The sequence below is a fragment of the Podarcis muralis genome, chromosome 10, assembly GCF_964188315.1.
Source record: "Podarcis muralis chromosome 10, rPodMur119.hap1.1, whole genome shotgun sequence".
NCBI classification, from domain to species: domain Eukaryota; kingdom Metazoa; phylum Chordata; class Lepidosauria; order Squamata; family Lacertidae; genus Podarcis; species Podarcis muralis.
Genome location: NC_135664.1, coordinates 19,998,160 through 20,017,250, shown reverse-complemented (window position 1 = coordinate 20,017,250; position 19,091 = coordinate 19,998,160). Strand labels below are relative to the sequence as shown.

General features: G+C 44.9%; 1 protein-coding gene across 1 annotated transcript in view; it reads right to left on the bottom strand.

Annotated features, from left to right (window-relative positions):
• The window catches only part of SLC13A1 (solute carrier family 13 member 1), an 85,236-nt gene extending 68,074 nt beyond the window's left edge, over window positions 1-17,162 (bottom strand). Inside the window, exon 1 of the mRNA XM_028746955.2 lies at window positions 15,990-17,162. The gene's annotated coding sequence lies outside the window, so the exon portion shown is untranslated. The remainder of the gene's footprint in view (window positions 1-15,989) is intronic.
• Between the last annotated feature and the right edge of the window lie 1,929 nt (window positions 17,163-19,091).

Genomic DNA, 19,091 nt, shown 5'->3' with positions numbered 1-19,091 from the left:
TAGCTGATGCATGTCAGTGTGGATAGCTCAGTTGGTTAGAATGTGGCACTGATCATGAAGGTTGCAGGTTCGATCCCCATACGGAGCAGCTGCGTATTCCCTCATTGCAGGGGGTTGGACTAGATGATCATTGGGGTCCCTTCTAAATCTAAAATTCTGTGATCTGGCCAGCCATCCAGTCTCTGCTGGGAAAGAAGCAGTCCTTGGGTTGCTTTGACTGAGTTTTCACATCCATTGCCTGAGAAGCAGTGAAGCATTTAACAAATTAAAGGGAATAAACAACACAAGCATATTAGAGGCTTTAGGTGTTGAGTAATCAGGAGTTCAAGAGGGAAAAGGTAATAAAGAAGGATGAATAAACAGGAAAGAGAACAATGTTCCCTTAATCAGAGCAAAATTCAGAAAAGGTATAAACTTGATGGAACATTTTTCAGCCCTTGGTTTAATTGGATCTGCTGTCGGGGAGAGTCTGAGCCAAAACTTTTTTTTTCCAGATCTGGATTATAGCTGGGGACATGTCAGCTGCCATTTTGGGTTAGATCAATGTTCCTGGTAGCTCAACTTAATTACGTCAACTGACAGTGGTCAGCAAAATGTCAAAATGGGAGGTTGACATACAGGTTTTATGATGGAGATATCTACTGCCAATACCAGGTAATAAGGTATTATATAGAGGTTGCACTCCCTGGCTGCTGTAACCAGAAGCCAGCAAAGACTGTATCATCCATGCAGTTTGGTAATTGTTCTTTTTAAAGATAATGGCTTATCATAAAATATCGGGACAATGACTTTGCCAATCAATTCCCTCTCGCAGAAATCTGCAATTCCTCTTCTTTGATTGGAAGGCGCTTCCTTTTCCTTTTATAAAAAAAATCTATTTATCGATACTGACTCAAAGATGTACAAAAACACATTCCCATTACAAAGGATCTTTTTTATGATATACTGAGAAAAAATAGCTACTTTAATAATAACAAGAATTTATTATTTATTCCCCCTCCTATCTGGCTGGGTTTCCCCAGCCACTCTGGGTGGCTTCCAACCGAATATTAAAACTAATACCGCACCAAACATTAAAAACTTCCCTAAACAGGGCCGCCTTCACTAGTCTTTTAAAAGTAAAATAGTTGCTTATTGCCTTGAAATCTGCTGGGAGGGCGTTCCATGGGGCAGGCGCCACTACCGAGAAGGCCCTCTGCCTCTAAGACGGAACAAAGTCAGAAGGAAGAAAAGACAAGGAAAGGAAAGAGAAGAAAGAGAAAGCGAGAGAAAAGGAAAAGAAAGAAAGCAACATAAGATTAGAAGGTACTTTCCATACAGTTAACTCTAATAAGCAATTTGGATATGAAAGTAGCATAGAAAAATCCTTTTTTCTATCTAGGCACTTTCCTGCCTAAGCCAATAACACAATTTCAGCTCATCCTAGTCTAATAGCAGTGCAGTTTCTGGCCCAACTTCTTTTATCCCTGGAGTTTGGTGCCTCTGTAACACTCTCTGTCCTGGCTTCTTCTTGGGATTTTAAAATGCTTTATTGAATTCCCAAGCAACTGTCTCTGCTTGCTAGCTTCACTTATATACTCTTTTTACACACACACACACACACACACACACACACACACACACCCTAACCTCTCAGCCTACCAGAAGGGCAATAAGAGTTTTTCTAAGTTTAAGTTCCCCATAATAGGCATGTTTTTACACCACCCCTGAAGTCTTCCTTGGCTGACCTTTCGAACCTCCCGACAAGAACAGAAAACAATTATTTTTCTACTAAAAACAAAACCCAAGATGGTTGTACCATTTCATTCCTACGTAAGATGTGAGTAGCATGATAGATGCTCTGTATGTTGCCCACACAGAAAACAAAAATGTGTGAACTTCCCAGTATGGGCTAGAGAAGGACCAACTGTCCGTTAGATTTAGATCACAGAAACAGCAGATGTTATAGTGAAGCTCTATCTGGAACATACCACCTTTGACTGCAGTTGAAGGTTCTTGTGATAGAAAGCTCACCCAAGGGCAAAAAACAATCCCCGCATATTAAAAAACAGCATGGAGGGGAGAGTTAGATTGGAAACCTTTCCTTTTTATCAAGTGTTCTGGGCATAGCTGTCAACTTACAGATTTGAAAATAAGGGACCAGCAGCCTCTAAAATAAGGGATCAGCAGCCAAAATAAGGGATTTTCCCAGCACAGGTATGTTCAACTTCTGAGCCCCTCCGAGCCAAAGGCAGAAAGCCCAGCCAGCAGCCAAATGAAGCCTCAAGCAGTGGTTCCCACAGCGCAGCAACCCAGCAAAGGGGATGCAGCAAGGAAAACCACCGTCACCTCTCTGCTGGGAAGCGCTGAGCAAAAGCGAGTCCCCAGGCAACGCAGCCGATTTGATCGGCACAAGGCATGCAAGCTCCACCCCCCAGTCATTCTTAGACTCCTTATTGGGTGAGCAACGCAGGCAAGCAACACAGTTGGAGCCTCCCTCCTCCCTGACTGGCAGGGAGGGAGGGAGAGGAGCTGCTTCCGTTGAAACCCAGGAAATTTGAGGGACATCATCAATAAGGGACAGCAGCGGGACACAGCCACAGTAATAAGGGACTTTCCTGCCAAATAAGGGACGGTTGATAGCTATGGTTCTGGGTTCAGGGAATAATTTTCTTAAACTATAAAGAAAAATACTCAATCATGCAGACACCACCTAAATTCTGAAGTAGTACAGCCCGGAAAGAGGCAACTAATTGCTGACCAAAACATTTGGACCAGTGGTTCCCAACCTTTTTTTGGCCATGCCCCGCCTAAGAATCTCTAAAATCCTGAAGCCCGCCCCCTGTGACATATAATTCTTATTATTCAAAAAGTGAACTATTCGCATGGAGGAAGCCTAAAAGGCCATTAACTGTTAATAACTCATTCTCCAATTGCCCCCCTTAAAAATCGAATTGGCCCCTGTGGGAACCACAGATTTGGACAGTCCCAGGTTGCTGAAAGCTGCCATAATCTATTCCCACTCAAGTTATCGCTACAGCTTATATTGACTAATTCACACAATAGTTTTGAGGGGAGGCTAAGAAGGAGAATCAGAACGGAGAAGACCTAACTGCTCGCTTTTTGGCATGTCTGCACATTTTGAAAACATTGTTGTGCTATCTGCCCATCTCAGTCGCCAAGGATGTCAAGGAGAAAATGAAAATCGATTGCCATTACTCATTTACTTAGATATATTCAGTTAGTGCAGTTTTTCTAAATTTAACTAATATTGAGAGAGAGAAGAAAACTGAAAGAAAGGAAACAGGAACAGCAGCAGCATTAGCACAGGTTTAAACCTAGCCACATGGCAGAAATAGTGTAAAAGTTGTTTCCACAAGGTGTTATGTCAAGAGGTTGGCTAACAAGTTGTAACTCCCTGTCCATGGCCATCTCAGTTTTGTCATGCTTCTTCTCTGCCATTGTAGAGATTAGATTATTTCCAGGTGACAATGGCTGAAGTAGGATCAATAAGTAATCTATGTTAAAAGGGAAAACAAACAAAAATACGGGGGAAGATAGGCAAAGACTTTGGAGGAAACACAGGTCTGGAGGAGTAAGTTACAAAAAGTTGCAGATAGCATGTTTGGGGCTAAAGAAGGCTGGATTGGGTGCAAATCGGGGCTTGGAGGGTGGAGAAGTTCTGCTAGCCTTTCATATTATTTGGTCAAGATCTCAGATTCTGAGCTTGCTGTCTAGGCTGGGGACAGCTTATTTCAACAGAAATGTCAAGAAATTAGTAACTCCTCACCCACACAGTGCTACATTCTCCTCAATAGTGATTGTCCCATCCAATGAGCTTCCACAACCTGGTGCCTTCCATATGTTTAGGAACAGAACTCCAAAGCAGTTCCATCTAACATGGCCAATGTCAAGGGACAGTAAGAGTTTTGTAGTCTGAAGGACACCAGATTGGGGAAAGCTATTTTACAGGAAGAAAGTTGGTTTTGGCCAAACCCTCCAACATTTCTCAGAAGAAAATAGGGACATCCTATTCCATACCCTCCAACATTTCTCCAGAAAATAGGGATGTTCAGTGCAATTTTTCTAGAAAAAGAGGGGCCGGAACTCACCATGAAAGCTTCCCTTGTTCTCTTATAATGGCAATGGTGCCCACCTGAGAGGTGCCAGAACTGAGTTCCAGTGAGTTCTGGCTGGAATAAAGCCCTGGGGGTGTCCTATTCCATACCCCCCACCATTTCTTCAATGAAAATAGGGGTGTCCTAAGGAAAAGCTGGACATTCCGGGATCAAATCAGAAACTGGGATGGCTTCTGTAAATCTGGGACTGTCGCTGGGCCCATGGGCTGCAGGATTTAAGAAGCCCAGATCTGGAACCCAAATGCTGCAACAATGAGCACATTCTTGAAAGAAGGACGTCATTACACTGCAAATGGGGGGATGGACCATTAATATTGTGTTTAAAATAATGCCTCAGTTTTGCATTCAGGCCCCGTTTGTTCGAGCCTGTTGCCATGGAAATGTCTGAAATAACACAACTTAAACTTTTTGACCTTTATTTCCCAAGCAACCAAGCAGCTTTATCCCTGTGTGAAGGGAGTATAAAGGGTACTTAGGCAGCTCTCCCGCCTGCTCTGTGTCCCCTGGTGACTTTGGAGCGACAGACTCTTAAGCTCTTAGGCCACTCTAAGCTCTTAGATCATCAAAAAGAGGAAAGGGAGGGTGAAGGAGCCAGAAATATTAGCATAACTGTTTATGCTTCAGCTTCCAGTGGACTGCTGTTCTGCCACCTGATCTTGCATAAGGGAAGCAGGTGTTTGCTAAAGTCAATAGCAAGTGTTTTGCCATGTGTGGCAAAGAACCAGCGGCCTCATAGCCAAAGGATATATGAAACACGTTTGATTCTAAATGCATTACTTAGAAGTAAGGATCACGGAGGGCAGTGGGGCAGAGGTGCCCCTGAGATATTGTTGTGGTCCTGTAGGGACCATTACAGTGGTGTGGGAACAGGCATACTTATCTTATGGGGGTTGTGAATATTCAGGCGGGAGCATCCTCACATATGTTAGTCACCCCCACTCAAATACTTATGGGCAAGAGCAAGCACAATGCCGTCCTGCTCACAAACTGCTGTTGCATCCTCCGTCCCAAAGCCCAGAACCTATCAAGGGGCTGTCAGGAATGAAGGTTCATCCACAGGTCAGGAAGAGGACTCAAGACGTGAAGTGAAATCAGCTTTTATTCACAAAAATAAAAACGCAACAGAGTTCATCTAGGCTAATCTGCCCTAGTTGAAGATGTTGCTGGGATTGGCATCTGGTCCTTCTTTCCTTCCTTCTCTAGCCCTCTCCCTTGGGACTCTCACAAGCAGCCAAAAACTCTGGTGAGGGGAAAGGATCCCACTCAGGGCCTGTTTGGCTCAGCAATGTGATCTGAGTGTCAGTGAAGGAGGAGAGTTAGCAGAAGAGGAGCTGGGCAGCTGCTGAGCAACTAAAGCATCATTTGACTCCTCCTTGTCAGAGTCTGTGCTCACACTGTGACCCTCAGCACCCAACCCTGTCCTGGAATGGCTTTCTTCTTCTGAAACTTCCTGCTTCTATCACCTCCCAGCTTGTCCCTTCCACAGACTGGTGCTCAGTGTCCCACAACCACTGTCCTGGGTCTAAGTCTTCCTCCTCTGTGTCATCCCTGGGGGGGTGGGGTTCTTGGGCTGGTGTATCCCACCGCTCTTTGTCATTCAGCCAGTCCTTGACAGAACCTTACTTAGGAGCACAGAGGGGAAGATGAAGTAGTGTACAGTCTCAGGACTCAACCAGAGACTTGGCCTGGGACAACCAGTTATAAAATTCCTGGCAGAAAATTTATGTGCATCCTTTCCTCCGGGGCTTTCTTCCTGGCATAAATGATGGATAGAGCAAGATGTAGTCCTAATCTCAATCCCTGGTAGACAAAGGTGCTCCATTGAGGCCTGAGACTATGCCTTACCTCTTCTTCCAGGCAAGAAAAGGCCCAGTGAGAAAAAGATATGAGAATATTATTATTATTATTATTATTATTATTATTATTATTATTATTGACTCCATTTATGAATTGCTTCCTATAAAACATCTGAAAGTGATTTCATAACAGGAAACCTGCTAGATCAGACCTAAGGTCCATCTAGTTCCGTTCTGTTCCCCCAGTGGCCAAATGGAGGCCTATCCAAAACCCACAAGCACGACAAGAGCTCGATAGCATTCTCCCAGTCATGTATCCTAGCAAGTTATATTCAGAGACACGCTGGAGGTAATGTGCAGCCATTGAAAGTCTTATCCTCCATGAATCATAGAATCATAGAGTTGGAATAGACCACAAGGGCCATGGAGTCCAACCCCCTGCCAAGCAGGAAACACCATCAGAGCACTCCTGACATATGGTTGTCAAGCCTCTGCTTAAAGACCTCCAAAGAAGGAGACTCCACCACACTCCTTGGCAGCAAATTCCACTGTCGAACAGCTCTTACTGTCAGGAAGTTCTTCCTAATGAATTTGACTAATCATTTAAAGTTGTCCAAGATGGCGGCCATCGCTACACCTTGAGGTAGAAATGCTATAGTTTAATTATGTGTTTTATGAAAAAGCTCTTCCTTTGAATCTGTCTTGAGACCCCCCTCCATTCAGCTTCCTTAGATGATCCCAGATTCACGGATTGGCCTTCTCTTCTGCTCCTTCTAGTGCTTCCTCCCAATCCCTCAGGATAGGTTTGGGTACTGAAAGCGGAAGGTGGTGGCAGAGGTAGGCAACTCAGATTGCGGTCAAAGTCTCCATGTTTGGAATGCCTTTGAAGCCTTCACCACTTTTCACCTGGAAAGCACTCAAAGGCTCCTTCACTTTGAGCAAGCATCTGAATTCTTGCGCATTCCCACCTTATCTTAGATAGATTAATTTGTACTACAAAGCTCAGTGAATAAACTATTTCTACTCATTATTGTAACTATGTCTCATTATGTTCCCATACTGTTTCTGGTGCTTTGATTTCAGACCAAAAGTTTCTAAGCCATCTAGAAGTACATGGTGCTACCTCTTCAGGAATGTATCTATGGTTGAGCTAACCTTCATGGGGTCACGAAGACACAACTAAACAACAGCAACAATCTTCAGAAGAAGGCATCTTTTCCACAACGGGGAAAAGAAACAAGGCTGTCTTTGGCACCCAATCTCTCCAACAGCCTGGGTAGTTGGCACTGTCTATTTCCTGTCGTCTTCTTCTTCTTTTTTAAAAAATCATTTTTATTTGATTTTACAGATATAAATTTATAACAAAACCAAATACATATCCATATAAAGATATTTCTCGAGACTTCCGCCCATCCCCTCCATGGGTTCTAATCTCAATGTTTTCAACTGCATATTATGTCATAGTCAATATTTTGTATCTATCCATATTGTCCATAGTATTTGTGACATTACAAGTGAGATTAAAATCCTGCTAATGTTTTCATCTGCTTACACTGGGTCTAATGTTCTGCTAATGTTTTCATCTGCTTACAGTAATAATCTAATTTTCCTCATTCTTTCTTGAAATTTTTGTATTCTTGGTCCCTGAGCTTTCTGGTCAGTTTTGCCATTTCGGTGTAGTCTAACAGCTTAATTTGCCATATCTCTCTGGCAGAGATTTGTCTTCTTCCCATCTCTGGGCTAATAGCATCCATGCTGCTGTTGTCACATACGTGAAAATATTTCCTGTCTTCTTGAATTGTGAAATGCAGCAACTCTAAGAACGTAGGACGCACCCTTAGAATCCTAGAATCCTAGAATTGTAGAGTTGGAATGGATCGTGAGGGTCATTTAGTCCAACCCCCTGCAGTGCAGGAATTTTTTTGCCCAACATCGGGCTTGAACTCATGACCTGGAAACATGGAGTCAAACTGTTGGTTCAGTATTATTTACATCCAGACCGGCAACAGTTCTCCAGAGTTTCAATGGGGGGTCTACCTCAGCCATACCTGGATATGCCAGGAGTCAAACTGAGGAATCTTTGGGTGCAAGGAATATGCTCTGCCATGGAGCCACATTGGTACATTTGATCGCACCAGAATGACAAACCAGTATATGGTAAGGTAATGGGACTCTCCCTGTGCAGTATTCAGATTACTTTGCATTTTCCCAGATCTCGGAACACTGTTCAAAAACTCCTTTGACTCTTTTCGTGCTTCCTTTAATACATTGGATTTTCTGGCACATTCTTTAAATAGATTTGTTGAATTCAAAGCAAGGCACCTTCACCTTTAATGGTGGTGTCACTTTGGTGCAATTTCTCCCATCACAGATTTACACTGGTGGGTGATTTCCTTCCCTGCTTTCTGATTCTGGCTGCTCGCGATGCCAGTTCAATGTTATCTTCCAATTCTTCCGTCTATACGCAGCCTCAGCTTCACATCGCTATGAACCAAATTGCTTTTTCTGGTTCATCTGTCTGAATCATCTGTGGACTGCACCAGACATCTCATCAAACCACATTTATAACTTACTTGGACACTGACAGATGGCCTGAACTTCATGAAGAGAGAAGCAAGAGCTTTTGCAACCTCTTGATATTTCAAGTTCAGTGGTACTTCGGGTTACAAACGCTTTGGGTTACGAACGCTTCAGGTTACAGACTCAGCTAATTCGGAAGTAGTACCTCAAGTTAAGAACTTTACTTCAGGATGAGAACAGAAATCATGTGGTGGTGGCGTGACAGCAGCAGGGGGCCCCATTAGCTAAAGTGGTACCTCAGGTTAAGAACAGTTTCAGGTTAAGAATGGACCTCCAGGATGAATTAAGTTATTAACCAGAAGTACCACTGTATCACCATCATTTCTCTCCTCTTTCTTCCCTTTCTTCCCTTCCAGGAAGCATAATAATTATTTGCAACTTCTTTCCGTAATCTAATAAGGAAGCATAGAAGATCGGATGTGTATCTTGGCAGCACTCTCACTTCCATCAACAAGGTTCGAATTACCTCAGCTTTCATTCCAAGAGTTGGAGGTAGCCACAAGAATGTGGGTATACAAAAGGTGGCATTGTATCTGACCCCAATTTATTCTGTTGCTGTGGAGGGTTATCAAAACTCTTTATTTATTTACACCAGCTATTGCAGGTTTTGCCAAGCAGGGCTGATAGGGCCTGTAGTCCAAACTATCTGGAATGCACCAGCTTGGACACTCCTGAGCTATTGGAACCAAAGATCTAACAGGGATATAAGCAAGATCACTAGCACAGATGCGCAACTGTAGCCCAGTAATCAGCACCATCCCCAGACCAAATGGTACCCCAAGTTAGGCAAGAAGCATCTTTGTCGTCCTGTCTCTTTGTTGTCTTCCTCCCAGTAAATAGTGATTTTCCGAAATGCCATTTTAAATATTTGCTTTAATTTAAATAATATTTTCAACATGTACACACACCCATGTGCCTGTCTTTGTGCCTCCCATTTCATGCCTCTCCTGATTCTGGGAGTCAGGAGGGAGGGGAGCTTGCTGAAGTTCCTCCCAGCAATCCTCTGCATCTAACCAGCTCCTGGCCCAGCAAGCAAGGCCACGAGCTTGAAAAAGCTTTTTTGATTCTGGGGCTGCTTGGGTGACCTGGCACGAAAAGCCTTGCTTTGGTGGGGTTAGATCTGCTTGGTGTACAGGTTCTAGAAGGTGTGAGATCTCTGATGAAGTCAAATTGTCCCTTCCGGAGCCGGCAAGCAAGGCAGAGGACTTAAAAACTCTGTAGCAGGTAACCTCAGGTGGGCCCAGTGCAAAGAGCTTTCAAGCTCCACAACTCACTTGTGACTTGACTTGTACAATTTTGACCAGCCCACCCAGTGGTGGAGATTCATGCTCCAGAACCGGGGTGGAAAGCAGGTGGGGGCAGGACTGGCGCAAGTCCCAGGGATGGGGGAACAGCTGTGATGGAACCCCACCAGGATCGTGCTGCCAGGGGCGGTGTGCTCCCCCACCCACCCCTTCCTCTGCCAGTGAGCCCAGCTTCAACCACGTATGGTTGAAATCCTGCAAGTCAAATGTGTGTGAGTGTGCTGGTCCCGTGGGTTACCCAAGAGGCAAGGTCCAAGTCCAGTCGGTGGTCGAAGGTGCAATATGGAGGCAGTCCGTAAAAGCTGAAGCTGGGTGCAGGGCAGGGTTCAGGCAGGATCTGGCAACCAGCAACGTTGCTCCCGCAACTTGGGACTGGGGCTGGCTGGCTTTTATCTGCCCCGAGGCATAGGGCAGCCCCGATCCTCAGGTGACTCACCTCTCCTGGCCTGGAGGCGAGCACTCCTCCTGCGGGAACTTAGTTCCCTCCGCCTCTCTGCCCTGAGCCTCTGCAGCTCAGGAGAAGCTGGAGGGTTACCGGACCCAGAGGCAACCTCAGCCTCCTCTGATGGGGCTGAGAGTGGAGCACCTGCAGGCAATGGGTCCTCCATCACCTCAGGTGCCAGACTCAGCTGGTGCCTGCACCTGAGGACCCAGCACAGGTGAGGACCCTTCAGTCTCATGCCCCAGCCCCAGCTCAGCTGGTTCTGGAGGCAGGGAATCCTGTGCAGGCTGGGATTCCTCAGGTTCAGCATCCGAATCCGAATCCCAGGCCATCACAGTAAGAGGAGGGATTGCTGTATTTCATAACCCGAAGAGGGTTTTCCACTAAAGGATTTCATGTATAACTGAAGAGCCATTCATTACATTATCGACACTATTAAATCCAGTCCATTGTATTTTAACTAACATTGTATTTCAGGGTTTCCCAAACTTGGGTCTCCAGCTGTTGTTGGACTACAACTCCCATCATCCCTAGCTAGTAGAACCAGTGGTCAGCGATGATGGGAATTGTAGTCCCAAAATAGCTGGAGACCCAAGTTTGGGAAACTCTGCTGTACTTCAACTCAAAGCTTTTCCTATGAGTTATTTGAAAAGGATGCATTTCCAGAAAAAAGGGACACCACTTCAACCCTCTCCCCAGTTGGTTTCTACCCCTTCCCTTTGTCAGCTTCTGTACTGAAGAACTCAGAAGTCTCAGTCCTACTAGAATCGTACAAATTCAATATCACTTTCATGGCCAAACCATTTAACTGCCAAGGCATGCTAAGCTTTAAAGCTGCCCTCCAACTTATTAACTGTGTAACTACAGTAAAAGGGGAACTAGGAGCTGTTCACTCTAAACCTCTAATGCTGGAGAAGAGAATGCTTACTCCTCAATGAAAAATAGATTTAAAAGAAAGGAAGGCTTTGTGACACGATGGGTCATTGATGTCGGAAACTGGTAGCCTTGCTTATTATTTAGCTCGGAGGGTTACATGAGTATTGCTGCTAAAGCCACCCTTTCATCTTTTATTGAGCTGACTGCTGGCTTTTCCCCGTTGAATTATTTTGCTGCTGTATTTCTAGCGGCGGCTTTTGGATACGCTGCGTGGCTATAGTCGTATCAGAGCTGCAGAACCTTTTTCAGCCCTTCTGTGTAACCGTTTGGGGGCTGCGTGGCAGGGATGGGCGGGGGCCAGGGCAACAAGTGAGTGGAGCAGTGGACATGCTAGTGGCATGTCCTATGGTTGAGAAGGGAGGGGAAATGTACAGAGTTGTTGAAATAGGAGATGTATCTGTGAAAGGTATCCCTGTATGTCCAGAGGAGCGTCTCCACCTCCATCGCTCAGCCCGGACACTGAGGTCCACCTCCAAGGGCCTTCTTGGCAGTTCCCTCATTGCGAGAAGTGAAGTTATGGGGAACCAGGCAGAGAGACTTCTTGGTAGTAGTGCCTGCCCTGTGGAACGCCCTCCCATCAGATGTCAAAGAACCATACAACTTTTAGAAGACATATGAAGGCAGCTCTGTATAAGGAAGCCTTTAATGGTTGATGTTTTACTGTGTTGGCTGTTTTGATTCGTTGAAAACCACCCAGGGTGGCTGGGGCAACCTAGTCAGATGGACAGCAAGCAAGCAAGCAAATAGTGACATGCCACATGCAACTCTTAGCATCACCCTGAATTCCCTCTGCTACTCTGTCAGGTACCAGGTCTCTTAGTATAAACCCAGGTCCTTGAGCCCGAACTTCCACAGCCACTGGCCATCACGAACCGCCACTGGCAGTAGCAACAGCAACAGCAGCAGGTATGTTCTGTGGTTAAGATAATATGTTATTCTCCTGTTAATTATGCTGTTTTAAATGTGTATTTTATAGCTGACTTCCTTTCGTAATGTTTCATTTTGAAATATTTGATTAAAGCCTCAGCGCCTAGGACTTGCCGATCGAAAGGTTGGCAGTTCGAATCCCCGCGGCGGGGTGCGCTCCCGTCGTTCGGTCCCAGCGCCTGCCAACCTAGCTGTTCGAAAGCACCTTCGGGTGCAAGTAGATAAATAGGGACCGCTTACCAGCGGGAAGGTAAACGGCGTTCCGTGTGCTGTGCTGGCTCGCCAGATGCAGCTTGTCACGCTGGCCACGTGACCCGGAAGTGTCTTTGGACAGCGCTGGCCCCCGGCCTCTTAAGTGAGATGGGCGCACAACCCCAGAGTCTGGCAAGACTGGCCCGTACGGGCAGGGGTACCTTTACCTTTACCTATGTTGCATTTAATGTGTATTCTGTACTTGACCCCGGTACTTGACCCTCTACAGCCACAAATGGTGCTGCAACTTTTCAACAATTTTTCTTCACCCCAAAATGTGCACTCTCCCATTGTGTCCCAGGACAGATGGATGCCAACAAACAACAGATGTAAGTCTTATTATTATTATTATTATTATTATTATTATTATTATTATTATTTATACCCTGCCCATCTGGCTGGGTTTCCCCATCCATTCTGGGCAGCTTACAGCATATAAAAAACACAGTAAAACATCAAACATTAAAAAAGTTAGTTGTGTTAACTTCGCTGTGTTAAATGTGTACTCTACACTGGACCTCCTTTGTTACGTCTTATTTTGAAATCTTTAAGATAACATTTTAGTTTCCTGTTAATTATGTCGCTTTGAATTTATGCTCTATATCTGATTTTCTTCTGTATTTTTAAAAATTTCAGATTGTTTAATTTGATGCTTTGATGTAGGTTGTAAACCTCTTTGGAATTTTTTTCTTAAAATAAGAAGGAACAAAATAGAAATGTATCTAATTTTTTTTAATGAAATGATAGGAACAAGAATCCGACATACCTGGAAGGCCACAAGTTCCCTAACCTAACCACTAATTCTACAAAAAAAAAGAAAAAGAGCTGTTATCAGCTGCATTTGTTCCTCAATAGCCACCGTTCACCATTCTCACAGTAATCTCTGACTTAAGGCTTGCTTAGTCCCATCTCCCTTCATCTTAGTCATGGGCTTCCCCAGGTATTTTTTTCCAATGGAACTCACCAGAATTTAGTTCCGGCTCCTCTCAGGTGGGCTCCTTTGCCATTATAAGAGAACAAGGGAGGCGTTCATTGCAAGTTCTGGCACCTCTTTTTCTAGAAAAACAGCACTGGGTTTGCCAAAGACACATCTATATCAAAATGATTTCAGGCCTTGTGGTTCTCTCTTTCGGAACTTCTTCCTGAATCCTCAGCTTTGAACTGTCAGATCCAATGTAGGCGTATGCTCAGCCAAATTTTAATTGCCTTTCAGCATCCGTTTCCTGGTTGTTGTTTTTAGCAAACATGTTAAGGAATATGGGTGATAAGGAAAGGTTGTTCTTGCCTTGAGCTGGAGGGTTTCTGGCAGATTGCAGTGAAATTGCCATGTAAGTGTGTGTGCCTCATAATGATTACACTGATGCGGTACTTGAAAATGTAATCCACCCTGTAGCTTGCCAGCCCAGTCATTCCACGGAAGCTAATTCCAAAGTAATATTTATGTGGACATTTCTCAAAGGTGGCAGAGAGAACTTCTTCATTAATCAGAGTAGGTTCGTTGAAATTCATGGGCCTAAGTTAATCATGTCAATTAATGTCACTGGGTCTACTCTGAGTAGCTAACTATTTAGCTCTATCCCCACTATATTTTATCATTGTGCTATGGCAATTGGCTACTGCAAATAAAGTTTCTATCCATCCATCCATCCATCCATCCATCATCTCTTCTGAGTAGGGTTAACATAGGCACATGGGTGGCACTGTGGTCTAAACCACTGAGCCTCTTGGGCTTGGGGACTGGAAGGTCGGCGATTCAAATCTGAATGTTGGGGTGAGCTCCCGTTGCTGTGTCCCAGCTACTGCCAACCTAGCAGGTCGAAAGCACATCAGTGCAAGTAGATAAATAGGTACCACTGCGGCAGGAAGGTAAACAGCATTTTCATGCGCTCTGGTTTCTGTTCTGTTGCTCCAGAAGCTGTTTAGTCATGCTGGCCACATGACCCGGAAAGCTGTCTGTGGACAAACGCCGGCTCCCTCGGCCTGGAAGCCAGATGAGCACCGCAACCCCCATAGTCGCCTTTGATTGAACTTAACCATCCAGGGGTCCTTTACCTTTTACCTTTACCTAACATTAGATATAAATTATCATGCTCTCCTTTAGCCCTTAGTTCAAATATGGATCTATGTGCATAAAAAGACATACATCTTTGGAATTATCTTTAGATTGCTCTGGGTGGGAGACTTTTTTCAGCCACAGACTAAACTGAACTCTCAGGGGATCACAGGCCCATTATAGCCCCCCTGAGGCAATTGTGGGGGGGTTTGACCACAGACAAAAGTGGGTGTAGCAATGGATATGGCTCTTACTTTTGTATGGCAGGCTGCATGCCTGAGATTTCTACAGCTACAAACACCCCTCCACTTTCATCCAGGAAAGGAACAGGCGTTACAATATTTCATGGACACATTTTAACATTCAAGGAAGAAAGCATTAAAGGAAGGTACAGATCAGGGGTGAGGAATGTTGTGACCTGAGGGAAGGAGTATGGCCTGGTGAAGGCATGGCCTGAGGGTCCAGGACTTTAGTTCCCCACCGCTGCTGTGTGGCTTCCTCCATTGCAGTATAGACAATGACTGGTTAATGTGCATCTGAATGACCCGCAATCACACATAGCTCCAACCCTGAGGTAACCTGAAAATGTCACTAAACGCATCACAAAAATGGCAGTGTGGGGCGGAACAGGGTGGGGTCAGGAAAGGAACTCACACAAAATGCACACCACTCTGATCTATGAGTTTGAAAAGGGCTCTACCCCTGTTTTAGAGGTAGTGGACAAAGATTTATAACCTCTGTCGACAGTTTCTGCTCACTCTTTCTCAATTAGAAATGGACAATCTCATACCCTCCAACATGTTGAGTTCCAAAACTGGGACATGCATCTTCCTGTCTGCAGAAGTCACATGACGCACACAAAATCATGGAGCCCCAAAGATGCGCTTTTTCCCGGGCCCCTGAAATGCCTGTTTTGCCACACAAGTTTGCGGCCCCCCAAAAAGTGCTTTTTCTGGGGCAAGTTCTCAGCGCAAAATGGCCGCCATGCTCTTGCAGGGGAAAACAGGATGTCCCACTTTTTCCGGGACTCTTGCAGGGTATGCATTCTGGAATGCAGCCATTTCTAATTTGGAGAGGCTTTTAAGATATGAGGCAGTGCTTCACCTTTACCCTGCTCACGACAAATCTTTATGAATCCTTCAGCCTGTTTCAGAAGCAACTCTGTAGGGTCAAGCACCATTCATTAAGGAAAACAGGGTTCTTTTGTTCTTTTCCAAGCACATGCATCCTCTTTGTGCTCAAGCTGAATGACCATTGATCTTAAAAGATGCTTCCCTTAGAGATCTTGAGTTTTAGTTGCAATCCTAATTCCCCTTACCTGGGAGTAAGCCCCATGACTTCTGTGTAAGCAGGGTTCAGATTGCACTGTTGAACAGAAACACTTCGAAGTTGGAACAACTTTCTTGGCTCTTACTCAGTCGCTTATAACTATTTTGCAGAAAATCAATATTTTAGATAAAGAGACTATAAAACGCAAAGCAAACTACCTTTCCTAGCTCATAAAAGACCGTAGATAGGAAAGCCATTGGGATTCAGATTACTGAAGCCACACAGGGCAGGGGAGAGAGTTCAGAAACTTACCAGCAAAGGAGTCGACCCAATCCGGAGCTAGATCCAAGAGGAAGGTTTATAAAATGTCCACAGAAGCTTGTTCTGTGATGAAAAGAGCTTCACCGAGTAGTAAACCAAGAGCAGGTCCTTCTGCCTTGGCTGTCTTTGAGAGAAGTCCCCATCACGTAGGAAGAGAGATTAAATAGGAGGTTGGTTTATGTGGCAAGGGAGAGGCGTGGTAGAGGCAAACTAGGACAAGGGGGAACCACCTATTGGTAAGTTGTTGCTCCATTTTCTTTCTCTTCCTCCAAAAGTCAACTTCTCTGAACAAGTACATCTTTTGTTTCAGCTTCTGACTTCATAACAGGCAATGGCTTGTTGTGCCCAATTTACTCTGATCACTGTAGAACGCAAGTGCTCTGGACAATGAGGCAAAAGGGATCAGAGTGGTTTTTTCTTTTGTTTTGGCCGTGATCCACATAGCAATTCAAGTTGATTACTTGGATTTTAAAGATTATTTAGACCCACTGTAATTAAAGGGGCCCTTAGTTTAACAGACCTTCCAAGTGCCCCTATTTTCTGGGGACAGTACCTGATTTACAGAAGCTGTCCCAGTTTCTGGTTTGATTCTTGAATGCCCTGCTTTTCCTTAGAACATGCCTAGTTTCACTGGAGAAATGTTGGAGGGTATGGAGTTATGTGACCCTTGAGCCAAGGAAATAAGTAACTATACAACCTTTAGAAGACACCTGAAGGTAGCCCTGTGTAGGAAAGTTTTTTTAAATGTTTTATTATGTTTTTATATGTTCTGGAAGCAGCCCAGAGTAGCTGGACCAACCCAGTCAGATGGGCAGGGTATAAATGCAACAAGAACAACATATCCCTATTTTCATTGGAGAAACGTTGGAGGGTATGGTTTAAATGTTACCCTGAGCTTGTGGTTTTCTGTAAACGGATGGGGTCCGATACGTTTTGCTTTTCATTTTGCGCTCCCCCATCCTAGGGCCAACTAGAGATGGGAAAGGCTCTTAATTTCGGGCACCTAAATACAGTGGTACCTCGGGTTAAGTACTTAATTCATTCCGGAGGTCTGTACTTAACCTGAAACTGTTCTTAACCTGAAGCACCACCTTAGCTAATGGGGCCTCCTGCTGCTGCCGCCGCGCCGCCAGAGCACAATTTCTGTTCTCATCCTGAAGCAACGTTCTTAACCTTAAGCACTATTTCTGGGCTAGCGGAGTCTGTAACCTGAAGCGTATGTAACCTGACGCGTATGTAACCCGAGGTACCACTGTAGATGCACAGACTTCTCCTAATCTTCAGCTTCTACAAGTGTTCTACTATTCACAGACAACACTGCTGGAGAGAATAGGCTATCTTCTGAAGCAGATATTTTTTTTATTTAAAAAAAAACAAGATTAAAAAATGGATCCTTATTCACCATACCAACACTGAAGGTTGGCCAAGCAGGATGAGTGGGGTGCTGCCCCACCAAGAACAATCTGCTTTAAGCCAGCGTCAACTTGCGTGCCTCCTTACTTACAGACAGTCATGTAGGTGGCACCACCTGCCAGCTTCCTTCTTCTCAGTCTCAGTGTTGCCCTTCTAGAACTCAGCAGGGAGAAGGAAGGCGACAAGATGAGAATTTGTTGGTGTCTGCTGTCATTGGTTCTGGCACCACCTACATTTGAGCTCCATGCCTTTCATCCTACCAAGACCCAGCAGGCTCCAGTCACCACTGAGTATCAGCCGCTACACTTCCCCAATTTTCTTGCCATCTTTGAGTTTGAGATACATCTCAGGAAATGCTTTGCACAAGATCTGCCTCATCTTCCTCAGCAGAGGTTTCCACGTCAGAACGAGCTGGTTATCTGAAGGATTTCTTCTTCTGTCAAACCTGAGCTCATGAGACAAAAGTTGGCAGGAGACTTTGCATAATCAACTAGGTATCCATAACAGGTGTTCTTTGTGTGCCACCTACTGGTGGGGATGTGGATAACCAAAGTCTAGATGGTTTGATGTTGCCTGAAGGAGCTTCTCCACCCCCATTGTTCTGACTGGACACTGAGGTCCAGCTCTGAGGGTCTTCTGGCGGTTCCCTCACTGCGAGAAGTGAGGTTACAGGGAACCAGGCAGAGGGCCTTCTCGGTAGTGGCGCCTGCCTTGTGGAACGCCCTCCCATCAGATGTCAAGGAAATAAACAACTATCTGACTTTTAGAAGACATCTGAAGGCAGCCCTGCTTCGGGAAGTTTTTAATGTTTGATGTTTTATCGTGTTTTAAATATTCTGTTGGCAGCCACCCAGAGTGCCTGGGGGAACCCAGCCAGATGGGCAGCGTATAAATTTATTATTATTATTATTATTATTATTATTATTATTACTACTACTACTTCTCCCACTGCTTTACCCCAGGGAAATCTGCTCTTCGGCATTCAGTCGGAACAAACGGCAATGTGGGTTTTCTCCAGATTGACATTTGCCCCGATTTAGCACCAAAGAGTGGGTTTTCCCTGGGAAAGGAGCAAGGCAAGCAAAAAACTGCTTGGACCTACACTTTCTAGACATGGAACAAATGGAAGTGACCAACCAGGCTCTTCCAAATCTGCAATGGTTAAGACGCACTCTTAGGAGATCCCATGACACGACATGATATACTTTGCAGCCACTTGCACCAAGCCTAAACTCTGCAGGCCTCTCACAAACACAGAGGACTCTGTGAGAGGGCAAAGCCGCTCACAGCTCTGCCGATGCATAATAAATACAAGCATGGGCTGGTGAGTTTCCACTGAAGCTTTAATGACAGGTTGTGTGGGATGTGGAATTTTAATGGTCAGGTTAAAGAGCACACAACCCGCTCCAGCCACTCAGACATGTCGCCTGCCTCTTTCTCTCCCTGTCAGGTCAGATGAAAGAGAAACCTGAAGGGGAGAGCTGTCTTTCATTTTCGTAGACATCTGAAGGCAGCCCTGATTTGGGCAGCATTTCATGCTCTCTGTCTTCTTCTTCTTCTTCTTCTTCTTCTTCTTCTTCTTCTCCTTCTTCCCCTCTATATGTTTGAGGGAAGCTGCCCAGAGTAGCTGGGGCAACCCAGTCAGATGGGTGGGGTATAAGAAATACCATATTATTATTG